Below are 11,421 nucleotides of genomic sequence, written 5' to 3'. Positions count from 1 at the left end.
TTTCCCATATTGTTGAAAACTTTAATTATATCTGATATATGTTAATGAGGAAGAAACTATTACTCTAGCTGCAAAGCAGGTGTAACCCTGTTTTTTTTTACATGTGGTGTAAAATTAGAAGGAGAGGGGTCCTCTCACAGGGGTGCAGTGGACAAAATCCAAGGTCTTGATGAAGAAGGGTGTGAGACAGAGGAAGAAGTCAAGGTAAAGGTCCCAAGAGAGAAAGCTCAGGAAAGGGATGTAAAAGCTATTATTTGATTATTATTTGTCAATGTGTCCTTTCACTTCAGAGCTGTCTATGAAGCTACTGGTGATTTTTCATGAAGGACCGGTGACTGCAATCAATGACAGTCTCCTGCTCCTGTATAAGACTTTCTTAGCAATATGCTGTGACAAAATACCCAGTGGGAAAATGTTTCTGGAGAGCCAACTGTCAGCTACAATAGCGATCCATTTTCATCTGATGTGGAGATCTGCAACTCTTATTTCTTGCAGCCAAACAGTGAACTTCCCTAATTGCTAACATGCTTCAGTAGCTGTGTGGAGCTTGCCAAGAATGAAACCATACCTGTGATTTAAAAGAGATAAAGTGTAAGTGAGCAAATGTATGAAGTATAGCTTTAGGAATTCTAGTGAAACCAGGTGAAAACTAAGAAAAGATGAAATAAGAACCGATGTGATGTCGTGCCTAAACCTCATACAGAACCTGAAAATTCATTTGTTCTCTCTCTCTCTCTCTCCCACACACACACGGGAAAAAAAAAAAAAAAAAAAAAAAGGGGCATGCAAAAGAACTGTATGTGGTTCCCCTTTTATTATTTCTGTTATTTTCTAATCAAAATTACAAGTAGCTGGCAGTCTGCCTGACTCGACCTGGGATTTAGGAGAGTCAAACTTCAGTTCTTTGTGCAGAGTTATTTTAAAATCTCAGGAGGCTCTGAGTAAGCAATATGCAGCAAATCTGATGAGCAGGATTTATTGAGCAGCTGCAGAAAACAGTGCAGCACAGAGCCAGTGAGACTGGTCTCTAAAGCACGCACAAAATGCAGACGTTTTTCTATTCTTGTATCAGCTGTGTGGTGTCTGGAGTGTCAATCGGATTGGGATCAAATACTGCCTGTTCCCTTGTGTCAACAGTGAAAAGTGTTCTGTAGGACTCAAGAAATTTTGGATTTTCCTCATTCCCTGATTTGGTACAGGTTGGATCATGTTCTGAAACTTGCAGTTCTCTTTCATAGCTCTAGCAGAATATATTTTTCCCATTCAATATGATGGTGACTATTCTTGCTGTCTCATAACTGTATAGTCTTTTATTGAATGCCAATAAATTCTTAGCTTTGATGTTATCTTGCTGCCAATAAAGGCTAGTTTTATACTACATTAAGAGTTGTTTACCTTTTTCTGTAAAGCTGTGTAATAAGGGTAGGCTAATAAAGTTTTCTCTCCAAAACAACTTGATTTTTAAATTTTGTTATTGTTGTTGCTACACTTTTTTTTGTTGTTTGCTTTTTTTTTTTTTTTTTTTTTTTTTTGTACGACTTCTCAGAAAATTGCCATAAAAAAAAAGTGGAAATGCATAGGGGAATTAGTTCATACAGTCATACAGTGAACAACATTTTTTTTTTAATGTATCAATCTCAAAGCATGTGAATAAGGAACAAATTGGATTTATTGGTATGTGTTGATATTTGAATCCTTAATTCCACTTTGCATCTTTGCCTGTCTCCTCCTGGGGCCCATGCTGCCCCAGTAATTTGATTTGTGAACCATGTAACTTCCTTGGGCATGGATTAGAAGAACAATGGTATATTGGCTTTGATTACCTTCCCCTAGTTTATGGGAAACAATTTAGTTAAACTTTTTCCTGTTTCAGCTCTGATCTGATCAGTATAGAAGGATCAATGCTTGCCCCTTCCTCATCTTTGATCTCAACCTAGTGAAATGTAGCTGTCTGCAAAGAAACATAGAAGTTGTGTAGGAAAGGAAAGGGAAAAGTCATCTGTACACAACATAAAGTTCAAATTATTGAAATTATCTTCTTCATAAAAGTGAAAGTATTATTCTATGGTTTAACTGTACTTTAAGAATTAGACCTCCCGTAATTGTCCTTGGTGATATTAAACTTGAGCGTTATTTTTATAATTAAGTGGCAAAACACCCTTTGAATATATTTTATTAACTGATTTACTTTGAGCTCTGATATTTATAAGCTATCTACCTACCTTCCAATAAGGTCAATGCAAATGATGGATGTATATTTTAATTTTAAAGTGTAAAATTAAGATTTTTTTTAATTTAATAATGAAGAAGAATTATACGGCCCTCTCCAACAGATACAGTTACATAGCGATATTCTTGGAAATAAAGGAGAGTACAGTATACTACCTAGTATCTTCCTGTATTGTGCTGTAAATTCCCATAAATCTGCTATACAGTTACCAAAGTGAGCAACACGGACAACTTTCACATTTGCTAAAATTCTCATTATCATGTTTACCACATTAAATGAAATACTGGAGAATGAGTTGCGTCTTGAGGGAAACGGTGACATGAATTGTAGTTGTTTCCATGGTGCAAAGATACTTGTATATTGAACATACAGCATGCCTCCTAACAAAGGTTTCTACTACTGTAGCTGGTTGCATGAAGCAACAAAAGGTTTGGGTAATTTCAGAATTGTATGTTTTGTATAAATGATATTTGGAAACAGCACGTGCTCAAAAAAATTTCTATAAGGTAAAGTTTGGCTTGTGGCTTCTGCCTTTCTGTTTGATGTAAATGTATTTATCCAATGGATTAATTATTTATGGTCTGGCCTTTCTATAAAACTACTGTTGCATTTCTATTTACTGGTTTTAAAGCACTGTCTATGTGGGTGGGCAAAATGATTTTGCAGCACTTACCCCCCCATGCCAGCTGGCCACCTCAGTGTCTCCCTGTGTGTGTTCAACTTTGTTCGGTTGCCACATGACATGAAGCAGGGCTGTGACCCCTGTGATACTCCTGCTTGTAAATGTAAGCTCGGCTATAAAAATTGCCGTGATTCCGTCAACAGGAGGTTCCTCAGTGATGTTTTCTGAACTCTTCTGTTTGCCATGTGTAGTAGAAATAAAATTTTTCACTTCTAGAAAGGGAAAATATATTTGGAATAGTACCAAAAGTTGCTGTGGTTAGAACTCAATGTAAAGATTCTTAAAATACATTTTGCTCACAGTCTGTCAAAAAAGATCACAGCAACTGCGAGACCATGTTCTTTTTCAAAAAGTTATTTTTCCAAAACCCATGTCTCCTTTCAGGTTTCAAATGCTTCCAAAACCCATGTTTCCTTTCAGGTTTCAAGTGCTTCAGTTAAAGGTACGTGTAAATACAGAGTGTTGGGGTTTTCTCTTACTTAGTGTGATATTCTGCATTAAACTGCTACTGAAATTCTGCCAATCGGGGAGGATGAACACTGCGGTGTCTCTAAGCATGTCATAATATCGAGCACTACATCAGTGTTTTAAAGAGTGGCTTTTACTGGCATTATCTTGCTCTCTGTCTGAATGTTTGGAGGTCTCCATTATGAATTATGTATCTCCTTCAGCAGCTGTATCAGAATATAGCAGACACAAGAACTGGAGGACAAAATGAAACTGTCTTTCTAAGGAACTATCACTGTGTGCTGGACTTGTCTGGATACTCCTTCTTAAGCATTTAGTATGGGGCTCTATGAGGGGCTAGCTGGACTTCTCATACAACCCTGAACATGTATATTTTATGAACAGTAAGGTTATATTGACTAGTGGAAGTACAACATTTTTGTGACCAGATGTCAATAAAAACCATACAGAGTGAGATGAATAACACACTGGCAGGCGTTCACATGTATTGATATGCTTTAGATATACTAACAGAACCAGATAACATACCAGTAACTCCCATGAACAGACTTTCAGAAATCTACTTTTGTTCTGCCAGGGAACATCAACTCAGTGCTAGCAACCCACCAGAGCCCTCACAATGGTTCCTAGCAATAGGGAAAGCGAGGACCTTAGCACTGCTACCCGTGCTGCCCCCAACTCGGCCTCCCTGAAAAGGCCTCCAGCAGCATTACTGGGAGACCATCAGAAAACAGAGATGGGAGGACCCAGAGCTCCCCTCTGGGGTAAAATTAAAAAAAAAAAAAAAAAAAGGAAAAACATCAGTCAGCAAAATAACCCCGTGCTTCTCTGCTGGCACTTGTGCAGGATGCGACATTTAAGTGGGCTTCATGATATATTGCTGAAACCAAAACTGAGTTCACCTAGTGTGCTTTTGAAAATTTGACACTTTTAATGTGACTACAGGCTGTAAGAATTGGTGCACAAAAACATTTCTTGTTTTATGGTTGTTTTGGTTGGGTTGTTTTTTTGGATGGTGTGGCAGAAGGTCTAAGGTGTTCTTCTGTAGATGTAGGCCTTGACTGCAGCTGCTTCTGGGAAGCTCACTGCACACCAGGACCTGGCCTTTCATTAGTGCAGTGGAAATATAGGATGGATGGTTTGTGAACACTGATGTTCTTTACAGACTCCTTGCTTATCTCTGACAGTTTCTGAATAAAATATACATTCATGGGTCTGACCAGTTACTCCAGCCCTGAACTATTTCTGTCTATTTTATTCCAAGTAAAGTAGACAGCAGGCATAATGCATTTTTCTCTGCAAATAATACACATTAAAAAAAAATAATTGAAAAATGTACAAACAGGATCTCACTTTCAAAGTGAGATGAAGAGTGACACTGGAAAGGAGTCAGAAAAGGTATGTTGTTCAGGAAAAAAAAAGTTCCTGCAATATTTTAAGACTAACCTCAGAGTTTCCTGAGCACCAAGATAATGAGATATATTAAGAAAGATTTCAGATCATTTTGGATGTGTATTTGATTCTCTGGCTTCCCTATAATACACAGAAGTCATCTTTCTGTTATTTTCATAAACACAAAAAATCTACCTGGTGGTAGTCATCTATTTCCATTTATTTCAGGGAACTGAATCAAGGGGTTGAATTAACTTTAAAAAATGTACTAATTACTGATTGGTGCACTAACTGAAGGATATAGATTTTCTTACACTTATCCTCTCTTATATGCAAGTCACACAATATTTATACACAAAATAACTGATCCTTCTTATTAAGTGTATCTTTTGCTATTTTGCTTATGCTACTACAGAATTTCTTTTCTTCTACTTATTTATTTAACAGAAATGTATTTTCCTTTTTTTTTTTTTTTTCTAGAATCAGTGGAAAAGCTTTCATTTAATACTGGTTTCTAAGGAGTAAGGAATGTACAGTGCACTTCATAACAGGTATTCCTGTTCTTTTTATGGATGTAAACAATGCTGCGAATCATAGCTGGTGAAAGAATATTTCAGGGAAGGCCTTGATATTAGGGAGCCACCGTAGCACCTCTTTAGAAATCTGAATCTGCTTGTTACTTTATGCATGTGTAAGAGTATTATTTGGCATGTGTACCAATTTATTTGCACAGTTATGTACAAATTCTACAAGAACATGCAAAAATGTGTATAATAGTTTGAAAGAAACAAAATTTCTGACCTGAAGGGGATCTTTTGTGCTGAAGCAATGGAACAGAAAATCCAAGTCCTTCTCAAAAGTTATACTCAGCATCTCAGGTTTTTCAGCTGGAAAATATTCTGCCATTTTTTTCCTCCCTTTCTTGTTCTTGTTTTAAACTGTGTTTTCCACTTCCCATTTCAGGGAGAACTAGACCTGCCCTGTCTAGACAAGGTGACTCCTCATCCCAGATTTGTGCCCCCCCCCCTTCTCCCTGTGCTACTGTTCCTAGCTCACCTTGTGTCACAGCGCAGACTGACGTACATTTGACCCACAGGTAAGTTGGTTTATGTCAGTTCAGTGTCAGATTTGGGCAATCAGCAGGCGACATTACAGTGGTATTTGTGGATTGATGATGACTAGCTAATGCTGTAGTAACGTGTTTCTCAGCTGTTGATTCTTTCAGACTGTCTACTGAGTTTAGGTTCAGATCTCAGACAACTGCAGTGATTCTAAACATGAGGCTGATGATTACTGCGGTAAGAATGATATGGGCACCTTCTGGGTGACAGACTGTGTCTCATGGGGCTGCCATTCATGTCTTTAAACTTCTGTTTGACATTAGACAAATAGGAATGGAATAGTTGGCAAATGTAATGCATCAGATAAAAAAGCATGTTTTTTACAATTATTTTAATTAAGTTTCAAACAAATGTCACTGAGTTAAATGCAGAACTGTCATAAGAGATGCAAATCCAATTAATCCAGTGTTAGCAAACCTAGAAATGTATTTTTAAATAACTAGAATTAGATTATGCTTTACTGAAATGCTACCATTTACTTCCAGAGCTGAACCCCTGTTCAGCTTCAGTGGGTTCAGTCTCCTCCATGACTTTTAAATGCTGCTTCACATTAGGAGGTTCACGCTATACTTTTTTGGAAACATAGTGCCTTTCCCTGCTTGGAGTCTGGCTGTATTCTTTCACTCAGATTTTGACATGAATTAATCACTATTATCTCACTATGTAGAAATTTAAATAGAGAAAATATATGCATTTAACTGCATTGTTTCCTGATGTTGCTACAGAGCTGCTATTCCATTTTTGATTTCTGGTACGCAAAGATGTGACTGACTGATTGGACTGCTGAGGAAACAAAAATCTACTAATTGAACATGGATTTCAGGGAAACCTCTACTTGTATTTCTTGACATAAACTGTTCTGCAGTGTTTAGTTTTACAGCTTTCTGCTGCTGAGTGATGATCAATCTTTTGTGACTGGTGAAGTGAGTCTTTTGTATATGAGGTTTGAAAACACCTTTGAAATCTTTTGAGACAAAAAAAAGCAGCAAGTAAGTATGAATATATTTAGGCATTCAAAAACAAATGTATCAGGAAGCTGAGTTTCACTACCAATTCCATGTTTTCACAAGAATAAAATGGAAAAATTTGAAACTATTTCAGATAACTATAGGAAAAATGATAACAAAAAGAAAAAGGATCTTTACTGTCTTCTTAGATTATAAATATAGCACTGGGTGTTGGGCTGAAGGATGTATGTTCTTAAAGAGATTAAGGAAATATATGTCCCACCGGAGATTGCAGAGAATCAGACATTTCATTCTGGACCTCACAAGTTTTGTAAAATTACAGATTTAGTAAACAAACCATTTTACGTCTCTGTAAGGAACTTAGTGGGGATTTTGAAAGTCAAACACTGAGGACCCTTGCTTTGACTGTGGTGGTAAAAGTAACATCTGCCTCAGACTTTTTAACAACAGACTGTTCAAATCACTCTTTTCAGCTATGGTAAGGGACTTGACAGACATAAGCCATCCTACCCCAGTTTCAACACTTATATCTCACAGCTGAACTAAACCTTACATCAAAGCACTCATATCAAGGACGTTCAGATTTAACTGTACCTTTATCTTTCAGATGTTTAGTTCATTACATTAACTTCTGAGGTTTCCTAATTAAAGCAATAGCACAGAAATAAAAGAAAAACAATAGTTTTGTTAGTTGTATCCCTGGGATGCCACAAAGTCATTTTGTTATCCAGATCTGGAACAAAGGCCCTCACTGAAACTTCTGCCACACTTGTACATATTTACCAGTGCAGACTCAGACTGCTACCCACAAGCAAATAAGTTATGCCAGTGATGCCAATCCCTGTGCTGACTCTTCTTGAGGAGAGTCCCTATATCACTAAGTGCAACAGCATTTAACCCCAGTACTGGGAGTAGACCTAAGATTGAGGCCAATGTTTCTTTCCTTTAAAAAGACTTTATTGCATGTCCATGGTAAAATTAGCCTGGGGTACATGCAAATACAGAGAAAGAGAAAAGGAGCTGAGGGTCTTCAATGCTGCTTCTATCAGTGGGGTTCCTTCCTCTTCCATTGCTTTCTTTCTTTGTCTCCTTTTGGGCCTGCAGCTCTGCTCAATGTTGACGTGCCACTGGAGTCCTGTTAATTCTTTCAGGTTCACTGACATCCACAGTGCCAAGCATTTCTTTAGTGATTGTATGATTCTTCTGGTTCATAAAACATCATGGGAACATTAGCTTCATTTCATGCTTTCAGTTTAAAATTTCGTGTAGATGCTTGGTTAAACATTCCGAGTTCACGGTTGCAAGAATTTTGTGAAAACTGCTCTGTGAGATTTATTTCCCTGAGGAAAGTTAAAAGGCAAGTCTTGGATAAGGCACTCAGAAAACAAAACCAAACAAGGAAAAGATAGAAACAGCTTGAGGAGCATTGAAAACTTTGTTTTAGTACAGAGAGATAATAAACAATAGCTTTCAGGGTCTTATCATGATGTATCATCTGTATTTCAACAAATGGTCTTTGTAAAGCAAAAAAAAAAGGTTTTATTAAAACATAAATGACAACAAAAAATGCATTTCCCCAAACCATCTCTTCTCCTGGTCAGAATGTATTTTGTCTAGCAGGTGTAGCCCATTTACTACACACATAAGGTGAAAGGTTTGATGTTGTGATTGTGGAATCTCAGATGAACTCATAAGAACACTCAGTCACTCTTCTGTGAAGTTTGTAAATTTTCCTAGCTGCCTGTTTCCCAATAGCTTCCCAGATTTTCTACTATTACTTTCTTTAGTATTACAGTGCCTCATGATGCTTTCTCAGGTGGAAAACATCTACTCCACCACAATAAGCTGAAGCAAAGAGTTTGTTTAATGACCGTACAGTTCCTTGAAGTTTCAACTGTTGGAGTATGTGCTTGCAAATTTTTTAAACTCATTTTTTTTGATGCAGAGATACACTTGTATATGTCATGTGTCCATTTTGATTTATTAGGGAGACTGGCGAAGAGTCTGAAAAGGTCTCTAATCTTTGATGTAGTTGATGAAATATTTATCCCAATGCCCAAAGTTTTTAGGCATATTGTTTCCAAGTTCTAGGGCATATATTTAGCTAAACATCCAGTATTTGGTCCAAGAAAATGATTAATTATGGTCCTAAAGTAGTGCATAAAATCAACCACAGGAGATCATTTAAATTGGGATCACAAAAAAACCTTCACAGCCCACAAGAGATTGCCTACAGATGTGATTGTGTGAAATGCCGATGAGGGTGGTACATTTTCAATATCATTCTTCTCTGGAATGTTATTAATTCCATTCCTTCACTGTGGTGAATCTCTATATCCTTTTTCTGATATTTAACTTCAACTTGTCTTTTAAAAACCTCTGTAACATATACAGTCATCCCTCTGAAGAACTTAAACTGGGAAACACCGTGTTTTATGAGCCAGCAAACTGTGAGTGAATTCTCCCAGGAGGCAGAAATGTGATTCAGTGTTGTATTGCTGTCCTCTGTCTGAGGAGCTCCTGTGCTGACTCTTGTCCCTTTGCTCTGGGATGATTGCTGCTCACAGAACAGCTTCATGGATCCCTTCTTTATTGACTCAGTAGCTGCCACTGCAACAGCTGTACTTTTTGTTTCCTTTTCCTCTTCCTCTTCCCATCTCTTAGTCTACATCAGAAGTACATGCAGCTGCAATAGTTTATTTCCATTCCTCTGCACCCTTTCAACAGATGTAATTCATGTCATTTGGATTCAGTCCCCTCCCATTTTTTTGGATTGCCATTCCTTGCAGCCATCAGTTCGTAGTACATTGGAACTAGTCCCCTCGCTTTCTCATCAGGCTCATATCCAGCCCCTGTAATGAAAGGCAGGTGATCTGCATGCCAATATTTTACTTCATGCAGTCTCTCTAGCTCCTTCAAACTCAAAACATTCACTAGTGCAAGCCATCATTTTTCAACTCTGCCTATGAACTAATTAACCTATGGAGGTCAGAAAAAAATAAATGACAACTTCTTTGAAAAACAAAGTATTAACTTTTTTAGCCTCAAAATCATTGACAGAGATTCTTTTTTTTTTTTTTTTTTTTTTTTTCCAGAACATAGTTACTGTAGTTAGTTGGCAAACTGTGAAATATTACCCTGTTGAGAAACTAGACGTTATTGAAAAGCCTACAATTGAATAGCCACGGGATCAGTTATCCCATACTTGTATGAATCTTTCCTGTCTCCTATTGCCTTCTTTTTTACTTCAACCTACTAATTCTTCTGCTATTTACACTCACTGTATCTCCTGAATATGTCAGAAATCTCTCTGACACAGAAATCCCTATCCTTTGTATAACCCTTTCATCAAACTGGTTTTACATTTGCTGCATTCATGTGTAAGTACTTACATGATTTCTGCATATATGTAAGCAAATAGACATGAAAGCTGTACATATGAAAAAACAAGCTTCTAAGATACTGGTAAAAATGTTCAAAGATGTGTGCTTACCTCCCTCTCTGGGTAAAATGGATTGACTGCTGGCACTGGTGAGCATGCATGTCTCTCATTCCCTTCAAAATACTTTTCCTTTTACTGATATCATCAGTCAGACTCATCAATCACCTCTCAGATCAAAGGGGAGTGCAATACCCTCATACAGTTTGCTCTTTCCCGTGGTATATCAGAATTACTGACTTGAGAAAACTAGAAATTATATCAAACACATCCCATGTTACAGCTGGTGCAAAGCAACAACAACAAAAAAACATTTAGTGACTTCAGAAGGTTTGAATGTGATCTGACAAGACCTCGATGATCTTCTCCTACTGTATTGTCAATAATGGAGCTCAGAGCGAGTCTGTTTTGTTGGTAGTCTTTCAAGAGAAGCCCTTTAAGGACAGCTTTCCGGGCTGATTCAGAAGCCTTTGTTCTTGCTTTACCACTGCTTCCAATGGTGCTGACTAAAATGAAGAAAGGAGAACCCACAGCAGGGTTTTGTGCTGGCCATCCACACGGTGGTTTCGCTTGATACCGCAGTTCCTCACATCTGTTCTCATCGCTGGGGGGGGTTAGGGCCAAACGACCCATGTGGTAGAGAGGAGAATTCAGCCTGGCAAAGAGTATCGAGCTGTTGCAGAAAATGCTGATGTAGCAATTTATGCTACATCCCATAGTCTTAATTAATTCTTATTTTCACGGTTTCGCTCTTTTTTTTTTCTTTTTTCTTTTTTTTTTTCTGGAGCTGGAGAGGAGTATCTAGTGATCTGATCTTGGGACAATATTTTCTTTATGCAAATTTCCTCCCATACAGAATATTAATCTCTGCCACTGGCATTGATGGACAAGAGTTAAATTTTCATTTTAAATGTAAAGCTCTGAGAGAACATGCATATGATCTGCTGTGTTTATAAGACAATTGTACTGATTCTCAATGACATTTAACTTGAAAAGTTAAAAAACAAACAAAAAAAAACTCAAAGTGGTGTCTGCATAGGAACAACTGTGTAGGAACAGTTGGCTTTGTTCACAAGAGGCTGTAGTAACAGATATTTTGGTGCAAGGATTTTTTGCCTTAT

This window comes from Anser cygnoides, chromosome 4 (genome assembly GCF_040182565.1).
Source record: "Anser cygnoides isolate HZ-2024a breed goose chromosome 4, Taihu_goose_T2T_genome, whole genome shotgun sequence".
NCBI classification, from domain to species: domain Eukaryota; kingdom Metazoa; phylum Chordata; class Aves; order Anseriformes; family Anatidae; genus Anser; species Anser cygnoides.
Note: the sequence above shows the minus strand (reverse complement) of the source record.